A 22,359-nucleotide genomic window follows, 5' to 3' on the forward strand; every position below is an offset into this window, starting at 1 on the left:
ACGCCCAGGTCCGGGGGACCTGGTTGGGTGGCGTGCGCTTGGGCGTGACCCGAGCGCAACCCCCGTGCCGAGCCCCCTCGCGCGACTCTCCCAAGGGCAGGCGTCGTGGTGAGGCCGGGCGCTAAGCTCTGGGCTCCCTAATGTTGGTACGACCGTGGGGTCACCCTCAGTTATTTATCACCAGCGCGGAGCATAGTGCTTCTGCTTGTGCACGGGCATAGCCGCTCCTCGGCAGTGTCGACAGCCAGCGCGGAGCATCGAGCTTCCACTTGGGCGTGGGATGGGGGCCTCCTCCGGGAGGAGCCCCCGGGGCATGTACAGCCCCACCCTGACACGTGGCTTGCACGGCAGGGCTGCGAGGTGTATCTGGGCACTCGTGAGCCAGCGCGGGACTCACGAGGCCCTACCTCAAGGCGGGTTGCGCCTGGTCTTGAGTCTTGGTGACTGTATGTCCCTACAAGGCGGTTAGATGCAAGCACTCTACTCCTCAGGTCCCGGCCCTCGAGCGAGCTCAGCCTCCGCTGGTATGCCAGGTCACGATGCCATGGTTAAGGCTAGGGGGTGAGGTCTGGAGAGCCAGTAAGAGCTCATGAGTCGCGATGCTCAGGAGCCCCCCTTTTAACATGCAAGCAAATTGCATGGGGCGAACGGACCCGTGGCGGGCGGTGATCAAACAGGTGATAGCGGTTTGGCATGTTAAGCATGAAGAGTAGATCGACTAGGATAAATGCAGGAAGATACATGCCACTGGGTCGGGCCGAGCGGCGTGGGGATGATGCAGCCCGTGGGGCGCCCCCAATGAGGTAAGCTAGAGTCATAAGCAGAAGGGATACATGCCACATGGACGGACCCACGTGGCCTGGGAATAGTGCAACCCGAGGGGCGCTCCCAGCTTAAATGAACTTGGAAGATGTCACCTGGTTCTATAGATGAAGTAGAGCTGGTGCAGCTGAAGCCACGTGCTGAAGGAATGACTCCTCATGAGCCACCGGGACCTCGAGCCTCGGGAGGCTCTGGGAGCTCAGGAGGTTCCCTGAAGGCTGTCGCCATCTCCTCCAGAACGGCGTGGAACCTGGCCTCCTGAGCCGCCAGGACTTGCCGCATGTTGCACTGATAGGTCGACGCCACGCTCGGCAAGCCGAAGGGCATGCGAACGAAGCTGTGTGGAGGACCCTCACAGCGGCCCGCGCGTGATGGCCAGAAGCGTTCCTGAGATGCAGCCATGTTGAGCCCTGGGATGTCGACGCTATCATGCAGCTCAGCACCCTCGCCTGGATGGTGAGCTACACTCTGTGAGCGGCTGTCGCCACGCATGGCTCTTGCGTCTTGTAGCTCTTGGGTGGTCTTGGTGATGAACTCCTGGGTGGTGGGCACTCCTTGCCCCATGCTCTCCTAAGGAAAATGTGCCACATAGCATGCTTCCAAGTGGTGCCCAAGCGCCTCCCTCATGAGATTGGCAAGGTCTAAGGCCCTCCAGAAGAGAGCACCCAAGCCCCGCCCGAGGAGGGTGCTCGGCGCGCCTTCCTATGCGGTGGAGGGAGGTGCCCCTGGAGCGGGCGCTAACCCCGACGAGCCTCCTAATGCGAAGCCATCTTCTTGGGGTCCTACATGGCGCGGTAGCTTCTTCTTGGGGATGGTTTCTGGAGGGCCTTCACTTCTGCTGTCAGGGTTGTCGATTGCTGCGGCTTGGAAGGCGCGCTCAAGGGAGCACACTGCATCTCTTTATTCACACGAGACCGTGATAATTCCCTCGCTTCCTGGCATCTTGAGAATGTTGTAGCCGTGGTGAGTGACTGCCATGAATTTGGCCAAGGCTGGATACCCGAGGATGGCATTGTACGGCAGGCGGATGTGCGCGACGTCGAAGTCGATGAGCTCAGTGCGGTAATTTTTGCGCTCCCCGAAGGTGACAGGCAGGCGGACTTGCCCTATTGGTGTGGTGGAACCATCAGTCACTCCTGAGAAAGGCTTGGTTGGCTGGAGCTGCTCATAGGGCACTTGGAGGTTGTCGAACATGTTGGCGGATAGGACGTTGAGCCCTGCGCCGCCATCGATGAGAGTCTTGGTGACTTGCACATTGCTGATGACTGGGGAGCACAACATAGGGAGGGTGCCAGCGGTGGCTACGCACTTGAGCTGGTCGGCCTAGTTGAAGGTGATGGCGCATTGGGACCACCTGAGCGGGCGTGTGGCCTCGAGCTTGGGGAGCGCCGCGTTCACCTCGTGGGCGAACTGTTTGAAGATGCGCTGAGAGTCTGGTGCCTGAGCACCACCCAATATGCAAGCGATCGCATGCGGCTCCTGGAAGCCCCCAGCTCCCTCGTCCTGGTGGTGGTCGTCGTTCCTACTTGGTGGTGGCAATGGGGGAAGACCGGCGTTGCCCTGGGGGCGATCCTCACGAGGCGGGTCCCTCCAGGCGCCCTCGCGAGGTTGGTCCCTCCAGGGGTACTCACGAGGCCGGTCACGCCACTCCTGGTGTGGGCCACGGTCGTCCCAGCGTCCGCCTCCGCGTCCTCCTCCGTGACCATAGCCTCGGTCGTTGCGCTCGGGGCATCGACCGAAGCGTCCTTCCCGAATGGCTCTGAGCTCCTGGCAATCGCTGGTGTTGTGGGTGTTCAGGTTGTGGAAGGCGCAGAATGGACGGCCGTTCTTGGACGACTCGGGCTGATCTCTGCCTCGCTTGGTGTCAGGCTCCGCTGCGAGCACGACTGCCTCTTTGTGCTTCACGTCCTTGGCCTTGGCCTTCTTCTCCTCCACTCCTGTAGCCGGCAGCTCAAGGAGAGAGAGGCGCCCCTCCTCAGCTCTTGCGCACTTGGTCGCCAGGTTGAACAGCTCCTGAGATGTGCTGAGCTCCTCATGGATAACCAGCTCTTCCTTCATATTGACGTCGCAGACGCCGTCAGAAAACGCGGAGATGATGGCCTCGTCCGTGACCTTGGGGATCTTGAGGCGGGTGCTGTTGAAGCGCTGGATGTACTTCTGGAGGGTCTCTCCCGGCTGCTGCTTGATGCAGCGTAGATCGCCCGCGACCGGTGGGCGGTCAAGAGTGCCCTGGAAGTTAGCTACGAAGCGGTCGCGCATCTCGTCCGAGGAGGAGATCGAGTCATGCTTTAGGTTTAAGAGCTAGGAGCGGGCCCCATCCTTGAGAGCCATGGGAAACCAGTTTGCCATGACTTTTTCATGTCCGTTGGCCGCTTCGATGCTCAACTCATAGAGCTACAGGAACTCCGCGGGGTCGGCGGTGCCGTCGTACCGAGGAGGCAGATCTGGCTTGAACTTGCCTGGCCAGGCAACACTACGCAACTCAGGGGTGAAGGCGCGACAGCCTCCCGTGGTTGCCGGGGCCCACTTCGGAGGCAGAGCTTGGTCTTGGCGAGGTCCGCGCTGTGCCACTACAGGCGGCGCGCGGTCTTGGCGAGGTGGTGCGGGGAGCGCTGGTGCAGCTTCTCGTGGCTGCGGGTTTTCCTGGCAGCTCCTTTCTTCACGCACGGGCGCCGGGCCTGGTGGATCACGCCGCGATGGCGCGCGCCTTGGCGCCAAGGCACCCTCTTGGGGTCGAGGAGGTGGAGGCACGCCATGAGTCCCATTGCCCGCGGCCTGTTAAGGGGGAGGCAGAGAGTGGGACGGCGCCAGAGAGCCCCCCGCGGCGCGGACGAGCTCGGCGACGCGGTCGAGCCACTCCTCATAGACGTCATCGACGGGGCAGTAACGTAGGAGCTCATTCGCCGTGATGAGTGCGGCTCGTGCCTCCATGGGGGCGCGGTGCGCGTGAGACGAAGAACCAGCAGGGGTGAGTGATGGAGTAGTGGTGCGGCCGTCCTGCCGCAACGAAGGACGCTGCGAGGACGCCTGCAGCTCATTTCCCACTGGGCCGATGGCAGCGTTGGTGGCGGGGGACAGAGAACGACGAGGTGGCCCGCCGATGAGGGCCATCTGAGCGACGCGGGCGGCGAGGGCGGCCCGACGCTCAGCTCGAGCACGGCGAGCGTCCGCCATGGAGACGACGGAGCGATGGAGCGACGGAAAGGAAGCTATGGCGCACCCCTACCTGGTGCGTCAAATGTCGGGATCTGGGGTTCCGGCAAACCCTTAAGGTTCGAACACTGGGGTGCGCATGAAGTCTTTCCCTCCTACCGATCTACGCTCTAGCTCACTAAGATCTTGCGGACGAACTCGACGAACTCACAACACAGAAAGACACAGGGTTTATACTGGTTCAGGCCACCGTTGTGGTGTAATACCCTACTCCAGTGTGGTGGTGGTGGATTGCCTCTTGGGTTGATGATGAACAATACAAGGGAAGAACAACCTCCTGATGTTGAGGTATTCTTGAGCTCGGTGAGCTTGTGCGTGTGGGGGGTGGTCTCCGTATCCCTCCCTCTGAGGTGGTGGCTAGTCCTATTTGTAGAGGCCCTGGTCCTCTTCCCAAATATCGAGCGGGAAGGGAACCAACAATGGCGGGCTAATTTGAAGGGGGACAGCTAGTACAAGCTATCCTGACAAAAGTAGTCTTCGCCTACACAAAGTTCTGGTGGTGACGCTGTTCTGGGCTCCATGATGACCTCCGTCTTGCAGTCCGTGGTCTTGGTCTTGTTGCACTGAAATGGCAACCTTTGCCTGAGGCCTCGGTACTCCGCAGCTGCACTTTCCCCCTTTGCACCAAAGAGGAAACAAGGACACTGCGCGCGCTGGCGTCCGCCTGGTGTCGATCGTCGCGGCTCACGTCACGAGAGCCTCGTGAGGTTCGCCTCGCCTTGATATCTCCGCTCCTCGGGAGCCTATCTAGCTAGGCCACTCCAGAGGAGGTCTTGCATCGTCTGCCTCATGAGGCTTGGCCCCTCGCGAGGGTCTTGGGTGCTTTGTTGGTGAAGATGGGCCGTACAGCCTGCCGGCTCAGCCACACCGCGGGCCGCAGGCAGGCAAGTCTGGGGACCCCCGATCCCAGAATGCCGACAGTGCCTACCCCCCAGGCGCGCCCTCCACCCTCATGGGGCCCACATTGCTCATCGATCACGGAGGTCTTCTACATCAACACCATAGCCTCTCCGATGAAGTGTGAGTATTTTACTTTAGACCTTCGGGTCCATAGTTATTAGCTAGATGGCTTCTTCTCTCTTTTTGGATCTCAATACAAAGTTCTCCCCCTCTCTTGTGGAGATCTATTCGATGTAATCTTCTTTTTGCGATGTGTTTGTTGAGACCGATGAATTGTGGGTTTATGATCAAGTTTATCTATGAACAATATTTGAATATTCTCTGAATTCTTTTATGTATGATTGATTATCTTTGCAAGTCTCTTCGAATTATCAGTTTGGTTTGGCCTACTAGATTGATCTTTCTTGCAATGGGAGAAGTGCTTAGCTTTGGGTTCAATCTTGCGGTGTCCTTTCCTAGTGATAGTAGGGGCAGCAAGGCACGTATTGTATTGTTGACATCGAGGATAACAAGATGGGGTTTATATCATATTGCATGAGTTTATCCCTCTACATCATGTCATCTTGCTTAAAGCGTTACTCTCTTCTTTGGAAGTTAATACTCTAGATGCATGCTGGATAGGGGTCGATTTGTGGAGTAATAGTAGTAGATGCAGGCAGGAGTCGGTCTACTTGTATCGGACGTGATGCCTATATACATGATCATACCTAGATATTCTTATAACTATGCTCAATTCTGTCAATTGCTCAACAGTAATTTGTTTACCCACCGTAATACTTATCCTCTTGAGAGAAGCCACTAGTGAAACCTATGGCCCCCGGGTCTATTTTCCTTCATATTAATCTTCCGTCAACAAGCTATTTCCTTTTCTGTTTATTTTGTTTTATTTACTTTGCGTCTTTATCATAAAAATACCAAAAATATTATCTTATCATATCTATTAGATCTCACTTTCGTAAATGACCGTGAAGGGATTGACAACCCCTTTATTGCGTTGGTTGCGAGGATTTTATTTGTTTGTGTAGGTGCGAGGGACTCGCACGTGGCCTCATACTGGATTGATACCTTGGTTCTCAAAAACTGAGGGAAATACTTACGCTACTTTGCTGCATCACCCTTTCCTCTTCACGGGAAAACCAACGCAGTGCTCAAGAGGTAGCAAGAAGAATTTTTGGCGCCGTTGCCGGGGAGTCTACGCAAAAGTCAACATACCAAGTACCCATCACAAACCCTTATCTCCTGCATTACATTATTTTCCATTTGCCTCTCATTTTCCTCTCCCCACTTCACCCTTGCCATTTTATTCGCCCTTCTTCTGTTCGTCTTTCCATTTGCTTTGATGTCTTACTTGGCTCGTTTACTCGTTTGGTTGGAATGGTTGTTTATTTATTACTAAACAGAGAACCTAAGATCTATGGATCCTCATCTGCTTACTAATATTTTTAAGAGATCCAATTATGATGAACCAATTGCTAGTGAGTTTTGTGCACTAGATTATCTTTATGAAGTTTTGCTTGAAATTTGTGAGTCTAAAAATTGCGATGAAGTATTTTATGAAGTGATTCACGATAGATATTTGAATAAAAAGCATGATTGCAATGATGTTATTATGAATTCTATTGATGTCAATTGTGCTAATAATATGCAAAACCCTAAGCTTGGGGATGCTAGTTTTGCTATGTCTACTACTTTTTGCAATGATCATGATTGGGGTGATTCTTCTTATGATCTTGAAAATTTATTTAAGCCCCATGATGAATATGAGATTGATAATAGTGTTTGCAATATTATTGAAAGTGGGTTTGGAAGAGTTTCAAGTTTAGATCCCACATATTTGGAGAATGTTCAATCTTATGAAATTTTTGATAAAACTGGGTTTGGAGAGGTCATGACTTTAGTTAATGTTAATCCCACTATTTTGGAAGAGTGTCAACTTTGCATGCATATGGATCATGTTGAAAATATTTTATGTGATAGCTATTTTGTTGAATTTGCTTATGATCCTACATGTAATTATTATGAGAGAGTAAAATATGGTGGTAGAAATTTTTATGTTACTAAATTACCTCTCGTTATGTTGAGATTGCTATTGTTTCTTTCCGCTTCCTTGCATATGCTAGTTTTTCCTTACCTTGATAATTTGTTTGCCTATAAGATGCCTATGCATAGGAAGTATGTTAGACTTAGATGTGTGTCAGTGTCAAAACCGGCAGATCTCGGGTAGGGGGTCCCAAACTGTGCGTCTAAGAATCGATGGTAACAGGAGACATGGGACACGATGTTCACCCAGGTTCGGGCCCTCTTGATGGAGGTAAAACCCTATGTCCTGCTCTTGTTTATATTGATGGAGTATCAAGTACAGAGTTGATCCACCTCGAGATCATATGTTGTGGTCTAAAACCTGAGGGTATGATGAATAATGTCATAATCTATCGACTAGCCTGGCCTTGGCTTATATAACATACCAGAGGCCTAGGATAACAAGAGTCCTAGTCGAATATGTCGGTGGAGAGGAGTCCTTGTCTTGATCACCAAGTCTTGTAGAATCTTCCTCGTATATGTCTTCGACTGCCCAAACTGGCCCATGAGTAAACGGCCATGGGGTCCTCTGCCCAATCCATCTGACCAGGAGACGATGTGGTGAGTACCCCCTAGTCCAGGACACCGTCAGTAGCCCCCTGAACCAGTCTTCATGTTGGGGACGCTCCTTGGTTCTTCCGAACTGTTCTTCATCTTCGGTCGTCAGTCTTAAAAATTGGTTCAACAAATCTTCCCATCTTCTATCTTGAGGATTGCCGAGCTAAATCTGAAGATCTCACACGTCGGGTATCCGAGGAGCCCTTTAAGTCTTTGGCCTTTATCAATGCCTTGTTATTTTTATGCCACACCATAGGTTTGAAGTTGTTCCCGGGCGACAGCGTCCTCTTGCGTCCGAGCTCCAACTCCGGACTGCATTCGAGGTATCTTTTGCAGCCGAGCACCAACGTCGGACCGCTTCCGAGATCTAATGCCAGAATGTATCCGAGCTCCAACGCCGGACTATGTATCCGAGCTCCAACGCTGGACTGTATCCGAGCTCCAACGCTGGACTGTATCCGAGGTGTCATAAATCACCTTGGTTCAAAGAAGTTGAAGGAATTTAGCTGAGCTTTAACACCAGAAATGCCGTCTATGGAGCCAGCCACTAGCGCCCGAGCTGTATGCCGGACTGCTTCCGAGGTGGTGCACCACCCCGAATGTGGGCCGATTTTTTGTCAATATTTTTGATTGGTGCAATTTATTCTCTGCCGAGATATATAGATAGTAGCCCTCAAGGTGTGTATCAGTCTAAAACCTGAGATGCACCTGAAGGATGACATAAGACCGCTGATCCTAGTAGCCGCTGAGACTCAGGTTGATTTGCAAAGTCGGCCTGAGGATCAACTCCTAGCTCAGTAGAATACTTCGGGACAACAAAAAGCGGTGTGCAAAGTCCTCGAGACTCAGGTTGAGTGCGGCCGACCAATCCTGAGGATCATAATCTCCTCGAAAGCAATATTGCACTTAAATTTTCTGCACTGGATTGCCAACACAGTAGCCCCCGAGACACTGGTCGGGTGGCAACACCAGATTAGGGGATCGATGTGCCCCTTTAATATTTATAAATAATGAGCGGGAAGCCCAGTAGCCCCCGAGCCTTAATGCGGGCACGGGTGGCCGAATTAAGGATCGATATCCATAGTAAAATCACAAATTATGTGTAATGTCTCTATGTATCCAAGGACGTTACATCATTAATGCTCGGATCCGCATTGTACAAAACTTTGTTGACCGACCATCGGCTTCCACCTCCTCGGCCAGTAGCCGAGGAGTGTTTGTCCTACTTTATAAAGCCTTTATGAGGGCAAAGATTTATGACAAACAAGGCAATCTAGCCATACGGCTTTACAAACAAAGGTACGCAGAGAGATATGTTATATTACTGTTTAACATAAGAAATGTCTTCCAAAGAAAATAGTCCCGCTATCGGTTCCTTTCTTTGGGTTGTCATGCTAAGCATGATCATGAAACCTCAGCTCTAATGTAAGAGCAAAATATTGAGGATTTAGTTTGGGAGGCCAGTTACTAGCCCCTGGTAGTGTTCGGCGACAGTCGAGATCAAGCCGTAAACACTTCAGCCAATGTTATGAATGGCCCGTCATTTAACACAGTCATCGGATCGCTGACCAGTTTACGCTTATTATGATAGTCAGTTTTCGGCTTTCTCCACTGAGGTGCTTAACCATGTGATCTGGAAGCACAATCGCAGTGGTTCTCCCTTTGCACACCTAGACGACCAAAGCGGAACGTAGGAGGCAAGCGCAGGAGCCGGGCAACCCAACTACTAACCGAAGACACAATTCGAAACCGATGCATATATAGCAATATCCGAGAATGTTTGTCCCGAATCTCTAAAGGTGTCCGGCGTTGCACTGCGAGACTTGTGCTGAAAACACACAAATAGTTTAAAAGTGCCTCAAGCTTGGAAAACAAAAAAACGTCAGTAAAAACTTGATGTCCGAACAAGATCAAGTGTTCGGTGCCAATCCGAAAATTGGAAAAAAATTTGTGCTTCTGTCATGCTTTAACATGACACATCCGATCTCAAGACTTCATGCGGGTCAGCCTACGGCTTCAAGCTCCTTATCCCAAAGGCGGAGTACTTCTCCGAGGTCAGTTTAGCAAACTAAACTCAAGCTACTTTTTAGAGAGAAGACAGGTTATCCGGCTATTGACCATACACTCGAGTCGAAAAAGGATCGGTAGAAAAATACTTTGCAACGACCAAGAAGAAAACACATTTACTATAAAACAGCTCATATAAATTTTAAGATCTCCCAAGTGACTTGGGTAAAAGAATTTTATGTATAGTGATTGTATGTACCGAAGTACTTATATCATATCTGTGTTCACCCGAACTTTAAACGCGTCTTAACCGACCATCGGCTTCTCCCTATTCGGCCAAGGGCCAAAAAGTGTCATGTACTCCACCTGTCGAGAGTATCGACGGTGTTTCCGATGACCAGGCAATCAAGCCATAAGGCTGTAACAGACAAAGCGCACTCAGGGAACTTATGCTATATTACTGACGAAGTGTAAGAAGCATCTTCGAAGAAAATAGTACCCCCACCGATACCTTTCTTCGGTGCTCATTATTACTATGAGACTTGTGCAATAGATTTTTTGTACTCATGAGTTCCGTTGTGTGCCAACCATGATTGAAAACAATAAGAGCGCTAGCTTTCGGCTTCACCCAGTCTAAGGTCAGAGCTCGGATGATCCGGTCGTGACAATCGCAGAGGTGCTCCCTTTACTCCCTAGCCGAACAATCGGGAACATAGGGGTAAGCACAGGAGCCAGGCAACCCAGCTTGCAAATCGCTTAGGTCAATATGGTGCATATTGTGGCATAATACACGAACAAGGAACGAAGCCGTACAAGTATAATCATATGCAAGAGGAAAAACTCCTCGAGCCCCAAATAAACGGGGTATTTGAATATGCGCGTCACAAACAAAGTTTTGAAAAAGAACTTTGTCACAAACAATTTTGTGCTGAAAATTATAATGCTTGGTCGAACCGAACAAAATTTAAAACTGAAAGTTTTTTTAGCATGAAAGCAACTTAGTTGGTTAATGTGCTCAGTGTTGATGACGCGATTCGGGCTTGTGGCGGTACGAAGATGCCCATTGATCTTTGATAGATCCGACAAGGTTCGCAGTCCTCGGCATGGCCGAGGTCCCAGCCTCCAAGCCCGAGGTGTCCGAGCAAGGAGTTCGGCACTCCGGAGTAGTGACCACCTAACGCAGTCAAAATCGATTACCTACACACATAAAACAGTGTGGTCCAGGAAATAATAATAATATATATAATCCTTGCATAATTGCTTTACGGAAAAATAATTTATTTAAAGAAATGTGGCATGGCGCCGAAGCCAATGTCGATGCAGGGCGTCAGTGTGACGCGGTGAAGGCGTGACAAAGCCTGAATTTGCAGGGCGGTCGGGGCTCCGGATGCGGCGTTCGCCGAACTATGTATGGAAACTGACCGAACCACCACGCAACCATTTTTAATGTGGCTACCGTTTGATAGACCTATGTATAGATGATGGAACAAACCAGAGTAATAATTCCTTAAGAAAAATAAACCCAACAAGCAAAAATTGTTAGGATTAATAGCACCTGGTTTATTTGTTGTAGCATTCTGAAGAAAAGCGACTCCCAAAATCGGGAATCAATCCGCACACCCATTGCCTGATGGGTGGTAAAGCGCCGGCATGGTGATGCTGGCAAAGGTTGGCTTGCCGAGACAAAGCCCTTGGTCCAGCTAATCATGACGAAGCTGGTTGGCTGGTGACGCCAAAGTCACCGGAGTAGGTTGATGAAGAGATGATGAAGCCCCCGGTCTAGCCGAGGTGTTGGAGCAGCTCAGCGAAGAGATGCCGGAGTCTACCTGTCAGCCGATGCGTCGAAACAGGTCGGCGTGTTTGATGATGATTTGAAGAAGAGGCAGCATGGTGATGCCGACGCAGGTCAAGACTTGTGACACGATCGACGCTAGCTTGATGAAGCTACCACGTGGCGATGCCTGTGTGCCCGCTCCGTGTAATCCATGGGGCATCGACGTTGATGATGATTTATCCTTCGCGATGCCGAACTCTTGTTCGGCTTGCCGAGATGATGATCGAAGGAGTTGAGCTCGGCTCGATAAAGCGGTGACGTGTCTAGCGTAGGTCGGCAGCCGTGGAGCAATACTGCCAGACTGGTTTGACACCAACGTGATGGTGAAGATTACCTCGGAGGAGGCTTAAAATTTTATGGGTGTGTGTTTAAAAACAACGCGCAATACCCTTAAAAATTCCTTCAAAAGGGGTGTCCGATATCCCGTTCATGAAGAAACATGAACTCGGGCCGGATTCGTATTCGCGCAGAAAATGGATCCAAAAATCATTGCGCTCATCGGAGGTTTACCGGAGTTTGAACGGTCGGATCGAGCTAAAATTTTGAGGGGTGGTAGATATAGGAATTCCGCAGCCGATCAATGGTTGGATCTTCCAAAGGACGTCCGAGCTAGATGCAGGACGCCACGCTCCAAACTCGTCCAGATTCGAAACGGCTCCGGTATATTATAGATTGCTAGAGATTCCTCCATCGGTACTCGATGAAATTTTTCATGGTTATTGTAGACTCAATTTGATACTCGAGGAGGCGGTGGCAGAAGATAAGAGTTCGCAGTCCAGAAAAATAGCGCAGTCGCTCGAGGGCAACATTGACGTTGAGGCCCCGAGCTCCATGGATGATTCCTCCATGATCTTGATAGAGATCGGAGTTGATGTTTGATGAAGGCCCTCGTCCGAACATGGTGATCCAAAGACAGGGCACAGTTCTTGGTTGAACCAAGGTGACCAGTCGAGCTGGTGACGAAGATGCCGAAGTCGCAGTTGATCTGTAGGCGAGCCATCGATCTTTTACTGAACACACAGCAGAACTCTCAATGCAAGCACCATTGTTGGTGTCAAAACCGGCAGATCTCGGGTAGGGGGTCCCAAACTGTGTGTCTAAGGATCGATGGTAATAGGAGACATGGGACACGATGTTTACCCAGGTTCGGGCCCTCTTGATGGAGGTAAAACCCTACGTTCTGCTCTTGTTTATATTGATGGAGTATCAAGTACAAAGTTGATCCACTTCGAGATCATATGTTGTGGTCTAAAACCTGAGGGTATGATGAATAATGTCATAATCTATCGACTAGCCTGGCCTCGACTTATATAACATACCAGAGGCCTAGGATAACAAGAGTCCTAGTCGAATATGTCGGTGGAGAGGAGTCCTTGTCTTTATCACCAAGTCTTGTAGAATCTTCCTTGTATATGTCTTCTGCTGTCCAAACTGGCCCATGAGTAAACGACCATGGGGGTCCTCGGCCCAATCCAACTGATCAGGAGACGATGTGGTGAGTACCCCCTAGTCCAGGACACCGTCAATGTGTTTGTCACGTGTTTTATGATGCTCTCTGTGTGCTTCAATTCTTGTCTTTCATGTGAGCATCGTTGAAATCTTATGCCTAGCTATAAGGCTTTAAAGAAAAGCGCTTGTTGGGAGACAAACCAATATTTTTACTTGCTGTTATTCAATAAATAATTTATCTAGCCTCTGTTTTGGTTGTGTTTTTTGTGTTCAATTAGTGTTTGTGCCAAGTAGAACCGTTGGGAAGACTTGGGGAAAGTCTTTTTAATCTTGCTGTAAAAAACAGAAACTTTAGCGCTCATGAGAATTTCTGCCATTTTTCTTTGGACAGTGCTATTTAGTTAATTTTTTTGAATATGATTAATAGATAAATTCCTCACGTCCAGCAATTTATTTTAGAATTTTTGGGGTTCCAGAACTTGCGTTAGCTACAGATTACTACAGACTGTTCTGTTTTTTGATAGATTCTGTTTTTCGTGTGTTGTTTGCTTATTTTGATGAATCTATGGCTAGTAAAATAGTTTATAAACCATAGAGAAGTTGGAATACAGTAGGTTTAACACCAATATAAATAAAGAATGAGTTCATTATGGTACCTTGAAGTGGTGTGTTGTTTTCTTTCGTTAATGGAGCTCACTAGTTTTTCTACTTTAAGTTTTGTGTTGTGAAGTTTTCAAGTTTTGATTGAAAGATTTGATAGATTATGGAACAAGGAGTGGCAAGAGCCTAAGCTTGGGGATGCCCATGGCACCCCAAGATAATCTAATCACACCTAAAATCCCAAGCTTCGGGATGCCCCGGAAGGCATCCCCTCTTTCGTCCACTTCCATCGGTAACTTTACTTGGAGCTATATTTTTATTTACCACATGATATGAGTTTTGCTTGGAGCGTCTTGTATTATTTGAGTCTTTATTTGTTAGTTTTCCACAATCATCCTTGCTGTACACACCTTTTGAGAGAGACACACATGATTCGGAAATTGTTAGAATACTCTATGTGCTTCACTTATATCTTTTGAGTTATATAGTTTTTGCTCTAATGCTTCACTTATATCTTTTAGGGCACGGTGGTGGATTTGTTTTATAGAAACTATTGTTATCTCATGCTTCACTTAGATTATTTTGAGAGTCCTACAAAACAGCGTGGTAATTTGCTTTAATTATGTTAGGCATTCAAGATTAATAATTTTTTCATATGAGTGTGTTGAATACTATGAGAAGTTTGATACTTGATAATTGTTTTGAGATATGGAGATGGTGATATTAGAGTCGGGCTAGTTGAGTAGTTGTGAATTTTAGAAATGCTTGTGTTAAAGTTTGTGATTCCCGTAGCATGCATGTATGGTGAACCGTTATGTGAAGAAGTTGGAGCATGATTTATTTATTTATTGTCTTCCTTATGAGTGGCGGTCGGGGACGAGCGATGGTCTTTTACTACCAATCTATCCCCCTAGGAGCATGCGCGTAGTACTTTGCTTCGATAACTAATAGATTTTTGCAATAAGTATGTGAGTTCTTTATGACTAATGTTGAGTCCATGGATTATACGCACTCTCACCCTTCCACCACTGCTAGCCTCTCTAATACCGCGCACCTTTCGCCGGTATCATACACCCATCATATACCTTCCTCAAAACAGCCACCATACCCACCTATCATGGCATTTCCATAGCCATTCCGAGATATATTTCCATGCAACTTTCCACCGTTCCGTTTACTATGACACGCTCCATCATTGTCATATTGCTTTGCATGATCATGTAGTTGACATTTTAGTTGTGGCAAAGCCACCGTTCATAATTCTTTCATACAAGTCACTCATGCATCATTGCTATCCCGGTATACCGCCAGAGGCATTCATATAGAGTCATACTTTGTTCTAGTGTCGAGTTGAAATCATTGAGTTGTAAATAAATAGAAGTGTGATGATCACCATTCATAGAGTATTGTCCCCAAAAAAAGAGAAAGGCCAAAAAAAGGAAGGCCCCAAAAATATATATAAAAAGGGACAATACTACTATCCTTTTTCCACACTTGTGCTTCAAAGTAGCACCATGATCTTCATGATAGAGAGTCTCCTATGTTATCACTTTCATATACTAGTGGGAATTTTTCATTATAGAACTTGTCTTGTATATTTGAATAATGGGTTTCCTCAAAATGCCCTAGGTCTTCGTGAGCAAGCGAGTTGGATGCACACCCACTTAGTTCTTTTTGTTGAGCTTTCATATACTTGTAGCTCTAGTGCATCCGTTGCATGGCAATCCCTACTCACTCACATTGATATCTATTAATGGGCATCCCCATAGCCCGTTGATACGCCTAGTTGATGTGAGACTATCTTCTCCCTTTTTGTCTTCTCCACAACCACCATTCTATTCCACATATAGTGCTATGTCCATGGCTCACGCTCATGTATTGCGTGAAGATTGAAAAAGTTTGAGAACACCAAAAGTATGAAACAATTTCTTGGCTTGTCATCGGGGTTGTGCATGATTTAAATACTTTGTGTGGTGAAGATGGAGCATAGCCAGACTATATGATTTTGTAGGGATAACTTTCTTTGGCCATGTTATTTTGAAGAGACACAATTTCTTAGTTAGTATGCTTGAAGTATTATTATTTCTATATCAATATTGAACTTTTGTCTTGAATCTTTCAGATTTGAATATTCATACCACAATTAAGAGAATTACATTGAAATTATGCCAAGTAGCACTCCACATCAAAAATTCTGTTTTTATTATTTACCTACTCGAGGTCGAGCAGGAATTAAGCTTGGGGATGCTTGATACTTCTCCAACGTATCTATAATTTTTGATTGTTCCATGCTATATTATATCCTGTTTTGGACATTATTGGGCTTTATTATACACTTTTATATTATTTTTGGGACTAACCTATTAACCGGAGGCCCAGCCCAGAATTGCTGTTTTTTTGCCTCTTTCAGAGTTTCGCAAAAAAAGAATATCAAACGGAGTCCAAATGGAATGAAACCTTCGGGAACGTGATTTTCGGAACGAACATGATCCACAGGACTTGGACCCTACATCAAGAAAGCAACCAGGAAGGCACGAGGTAGGGGGGCGCGCCTACCCCCCCAGCCGCGCCCTCCACCCTCATGGGGCCCATGTTGCTCCACCGACGTACTTCTTCCTCCTATATATACCTACGTACCCCCAAACTACCAGATACGGAGCCAAAACCCTAATTCCACCGCCGTAACTTTCTGTACCCGTGAGATCCCATCTTGGGGCCTTTTCCGGAGCTCCGCCGGAGGGGGCATTGATCACAGAGGGCTTCTACATCAACACCATAGCCTCTCCGATGAAGTGTGAGTAGTTTACTTTAGACCTTCGGGTCCATAGTTTTTAGCCAGATGGCTTCTTCTCTCTTTTTGGATCTCAATACAAAGTTCTCCCCCTCTCTTGTGGAGATCTATTCGATGTAATCTTCTTTTTGCGGTGTATTTGTTGAGACCGATGAATTGTGGGTTTATGATCAAGTTTATCTATGAACAATATTTGAATCTTCTCTGAATTCTTTTATGTATGATTGGTTATCTTTGCAAGTCTCTTCGAATTATCAGTTTGGTTTGGCCTACTAGATTGATCTTTCTTGCAATGGGAGAAGTGCTTAGCTTTGGGTTCAATCTTGCAGTGTCCCTATCCCAGTGATAGTAGGGGCAGCAAGGCACGTATTGTATTCTTGCCATCGAGGATAACAAGATGGGGTTTATATCATATTGCATGATTTTATTCCTCTACATCATGTCATCTTGCTTAAAGCGTTACTCTGTTCTTTTGAACTTAGTACTCTATATGCATGTTGGATAGCGGTCGATGTGTGGGGTAATAGTAGTAGATGCAGGCATGAGTCGGTCTACTTGTCTCGGACGTGATGCCTATATACATGACCATACCTAGATATTCTCATAACTATGCTCAATTCTGTCAATTGCTCAACACTAATTTGTTTACCCACCATAATACTTATGCTCTCGAGAAAAGCCACTAGTGAAACCTATGGCCCCCGAGTCTATTTTCCATCATATTAATCTTCCGTCAACAAGCTATTTCCTTTTCCGTTTATTTTGCTTTATTTACTTTGCATCTTTATCATAAAATACCAAAAATATTATCTTATCATATCTATCAGATCTCACTTTCGTAAGTGACCGTGAAGGGATTGACAGCGCCTTTATTGCGTTGGTTGCGAGGATTTTATTTGTTTGTGTAGGTGCGAGGGACTCGCGCGTGGCCTCCTACTGGATTGATACCTTGGTTCTCAAAAACTGAGGGAAATACTTACACTACTTTGCTGCATCACCCTTTCCTCTTCAAGGGAAAAACCAACGCAGTGCTCCAGAGGTAGCACTTACCACCAACTTCTTACGTTGATTCGGCGGTATTGTTGGATGAAGCGACCCGGGTAGACATTACATGACCACATTCATGAGACTGGTTCTACCGATGTGCTTTGCACATAGGTGGCTGGCGGGTGTCTGTTTCTCCAACTTTAGTTGAATCGAGTTTGAGTACGACTTGTCCTTGTTGAAGGTTAAAACAACACACTTGACAAAAAATCATTGTGGTTTTTGATGCGTAGGTAAGAACAGTTCTTGCTAGAAGCCCGTAGCAGCCATGTAAAACTTGCAACAACAAAGTAGAGGACGTCTATCTTGTTTTTGCAGGGCATGTTGTGATGTCATATGGTCAATACATGATGAGATATAAATTGTTGTATGAGATGATCATGTTTTGTAATAGTTGTCGGCAACTGTCAGGAGCCATATGGTTGTCGCTTTATTGTATGAAATGCAATCACCATGTAATTGCTTTACTTTATCACTAAGCGGTAGCGATAGTCATAGAAGCAATAGTTGGCGAGACAACAACGATGCTACGATGGAGATCAAGGTGTCAAGCTGGTGATGATGGAGATCATGACGGTGCTTTGGAGATGGAGGTCAAAGGCACAAGATGATGATGGCCATATCATGTCACATAATTTGATTACATGTGATGTTTATCTTTTATGCATCTTATTTTGCTTAGTATGGCGGTAGCATTATAAGATGATCACTCACTAAATTTCAAGGTATAAGTGTTCTCCCTGTGTATGCACCATTGCTACAGTTCGTCGTGCCGAGACACCATGTGATGATCGGGTGTGATAAGCTCTACGTTCACATACACCGGGTGCAAGCCAGTTTTGCATCTGCAGAATACTCAGGTTAAACTTGACGAGCCTAGCATATGCAGATATGGCCTCGGAACACTGAGACCTAAAGGTCGAATGTGAATCATATAGTAGATATGATCAACATAGTGATGTTCACCATTGAAAACTACTCCATCTCACGTGATGATCAGACATGGTTTAGTTGATATGGATCACGTGATTATTTAGATGACTAGAGGGATGTCTATCTAAGTGGGAGTTCTTTAGTAATATGATTAATTGAACTTTAATTTATCATGAACTTAGTACTTGATAGTTTTTGCATATCTATGTTGTTGTAGATCAATGGCCCATGCTATTGTTCCATTGAATTTTAATGTGTTCCTAGAGAAATCTAGGTTGAAAGATGATGGTAGCAACTACACAGACTGGGTCCGTAACTTGAGGATTATCCTCATTGCTGCACAGAAGAATTACATCCTGGAAGCACCGCTAGGTGCAAAACCCGCTGTAGGAGCAACTCCGGACATTATGAACATCTCGCAGAGCAAAGCTTATGACTAATCGATAGTTCAGTGTGCCATGCTTTACGGCTTAGAATCGGGACTTCAAAGACATTTTGAACGTCATGGAGCATATGAGATGTTCCAGGAGTTGAAGTTAGTATTTCAAGCAAATGCCCGAGTTAAGAGATATGAAGTCTCCAACAAATTTTATAGCTGCAAAATGGAGGAGAATAGTTCTGTCAGTGAACACATACTCAGAATGTATGGTTACCATAACCACTTGACTAAGCTAGGAGTTAATCTTCCTGATGATAGTGTCATTGACAGAGTTCTTCAATCACTGCCACCAAGCTATAAAGGCTTCCTGATGAACTATAATATGCAAGGGATGGAAAAGACAATTCCCGAGCTCTTCGCGATGCTAAGTGCCGCGGAGGTAGAAATCAAGAAGAAGCATCAAGTGTTGATGGTTAACAAGACCACTACTTTAAAAAAAAGGCAAGGGGAAGAAGGGGAACTTCAAGAAGAATAGCAAGCAAGTTGCTGCTCCCGAGAAGAAGCCCAAGTCTGGACCTAAGCCTGAAACTGAGTGCTTCTACTGCAAAGGGACTAGCCACTGGAAGCGGAACTGCCACAAGTATTTGGCGGATAAGAAGGATGTCAAAGTCAAAGGTATATTTTATATACATGTTATTGATGTGTACCTTACTAATGCTCGTAGTAGCGCCTGTGTATTTGATACTGGTTCTGTTGCTCATATTTGCAACTCGAAACAAGGGTTACGGATTAAACAAAGATCGGCTAAGGACGAGGTGACGATGCGCACGGGAAATGGTTCCAAAGTCGATGTGATCGCCGTCGGCACGCTACCTCTACATCTACCATCGAGATTAGTTTTAGACTTGAATAATTGTTATTTGGTGCCAGCATTGAGCATGAACATTATATCTGGATCTTGTTTGATGCGAGACGGTTATTCATTTAAATCAGAGAATAATAGTTGTTCTATTTATATGAGTAATATATTTTATGGTCATGCACCCTTGATGAGTGGTTTATTTTTGTTGAATCTCGATTGTAGTGATACACATATTCATAATATTGAAGCGAAAAGATGCTAAGTTAATAATGATAGCGCAACTTATTTGTGGCACTGCCGTTTAGGTCATATTGGTGTAAAGCGCATGAAGAAACTCCATGCTGATGGGCTTTTGGAATCATTTGATGCTTGCGAACCATGCCTCATGGGCAAGATGACTAAGACTCCGTTCTTCGGAACAATGGAGCGAGCAACTAACTTATTGGAAATAATACATACTGATGTATGCGGTCCGATGAGTGTTGAGGCTCGCGGCGGGTATCATTATTTTCTGACCTTCACAGATGATTTGAGCAGATATGGGTATATCTACTTAATGAAACATAAGTCTAAAACATTTGAGAAGTTCAAAGAATTTCAGAGTGAAGTGGAAAATCATCGTAATAAGAAAATAAAGTTTCTACGATCTGATTGTGGAGGTGAATATTTGAGTTATGAGTTTGGTCTTCATTTGAAACAATGTGGAATTGTTTCGCAACTCACGCCACCCAGAACACCACAACGTAATGGTGTGCCCGTACATCGTAACTGTACTTTATTAGATATGGTGTGATCTATGATGTCTCTTACCGATTTACCGCTATCGTTTTGGGGTTATACTTTAGAGATAGCCACATTCACGTTAAATAGGACGCCATCTAAATCCGTTGAGATGACACCATATGAACTATGGTTTGGCAAGAAACCTAAGCTGTCGTTTCTTAAAGTTTGGGGCTGCGATGCTTATGTGAAAAAGCTTCACCCTGATAAGCTCGAACCCAAATCAGAGAAATGTGTCTTCTTAGGATACCCAAAAGAGACTGTTGGGTACACCTTCTATCACAGATCCGAACGCAAGATATTCATTGCTAAGAATGGATCCTTTCTAGAGAAGGAGTTTCTCTCGAAAGAAGTGAGTGGGAGGGAAGTAGAACTTGATGAGGTAATTATACCTTCTCCGGAATTGGAATGTAGTTCATCACAGAAATCATTTCCAGTGATTCCTGCACCAATTATTGAGGAAGCTAATGATGATGATCATGAAACTTCAGATCAAGTTACTACTGAACCTTGTAAGTCAACCAGAGTAAGATCCGCACCAGAGTGGTACGGTAATCCTGTTCTGGAGGTCATGTTACTTGACCATGACGAACCTACGAACTATGAGGAAGTGATGATGAGCCCAGATTCCGCGAAATGGCTTGAGGCCATGAAATTTGAGATGGGATCCATGTATGAGAACAAAATATGGACTTTGGTTGACTTGCCTGATGATCGGCAAGCCATAGAGAATAAATGGATCTTCAAAAAGAAGACCGACGTTGACGGTAATGTTACTATTTACAAAGCTCGACTTGTTGCAAAAGGTTTTCGACAAGTTCAAGGAGTTGACTACAATGATACCTTCTCACCCGTAGCGATTCTTAAGTCAGTCCAAATCATGTTAGCAATTGCCGCATTTTATGATTATGAAATTTGGCAAATGGATGTCAAAACTGCATTCCTTAACGGATTTCTTAAAGAAGAGTTGTATATGATGCAACCAGAAGGTTTTGTCGATCCTAAGGGTGCTATCAAAGTGTGCGAGCTCTAGAGATCCATTTATGGACTGCTGCAAGCCTCTCGGAGTTGGAATATACGCTTTGATAGTGTGATCAAAGCATATGGTTTTATACAGACTATTGGAGAAGCCTGTATTTACAAGAAAGTGAGTGGGAGCTCTGTAGCATTTCTAATATTATATGTGGATGACATGTTGTTGATTGGAAAAAATACATAATTTCTGGATAGCATAAAAGGATACTTGAATACGAATTTTTCAATGAAAGACCTCGGTGAAGCTGCTTATATATTGGGCATCAAGATCTATAGAGATAGATCAAGACATTTAATTGGACTTTCACAAAGCACATACCTTGATAAAGTTTTGAAGAAGTTCAAAATGGATCAGTCAAAGAAAGGGTTCTTGCCTGTGTTACAAGGTGCGAAGTTGAGTCAAACTCAATGCCCGACCACTTCAGAAGATAGAGAGAAAATGAAAGTCATTCCCTATGCCCCAGCCATAGGTTCTATCATGTATGCAATGCTGTGTACCAAACCTGATGTGTGCCTTGCTATAAGTTTGGTAGGGAGGTACCAAAGTAATCTAGGAGTGGATCACTGGACAACGGTCAAGAACATCCTGAAATACCTGAAAAAGACTAAGGATATGTTTCTCGTTTATGGAGGTGACAAAGAGCTCGTCCTAAACGGTTATGTCGATGCAAGCTTTGACACTGATCCGGATGACTCTAAGTCGCAAACCAGATACGTATTTATTTTGAATGGTGGAACTGTAAGTTGGTGCAGTTCCAAGCAGAGCGTCATGGCGGGATCTACGTGTGAAGCGGAGTACATAGATGCTTCGGAAGCAGCAAATGAAGGAGTCTGTATGAAGGATTTCATATCCTATCTAGGTGTAATACCTAGTGCATTGGGTCCAATGAAAATCTTTTGTGACAATACTTTAGCAATTGCCTTGGCGAAGGAATCCAGATTTCACAAGAGAACCAAACACATCAAGAGACACTTCAATTCCATACGCGATCAAGTCAAGGAGGGAGACATAGAGATTTGCAAGATACATACGGATCTGAATGTTGCAGACCCATTGACTAAGCCTCTCTCAC

The sequence above is a fragment of the Triticum urartu genome, chromosome 3A, assembly GCF_056163025.1.
Source record: "Triticum urartu cultivar PI428250 chromosome 3A, HENAU_Tu73, whole genome shotgun sequence".
NCBI classification, from domain to species: Eukaryota; Viridiplantae; Streptophyta; class Magnoliopsida; order Poales; family Poaceae; genus Triticum; species Triticum urartu.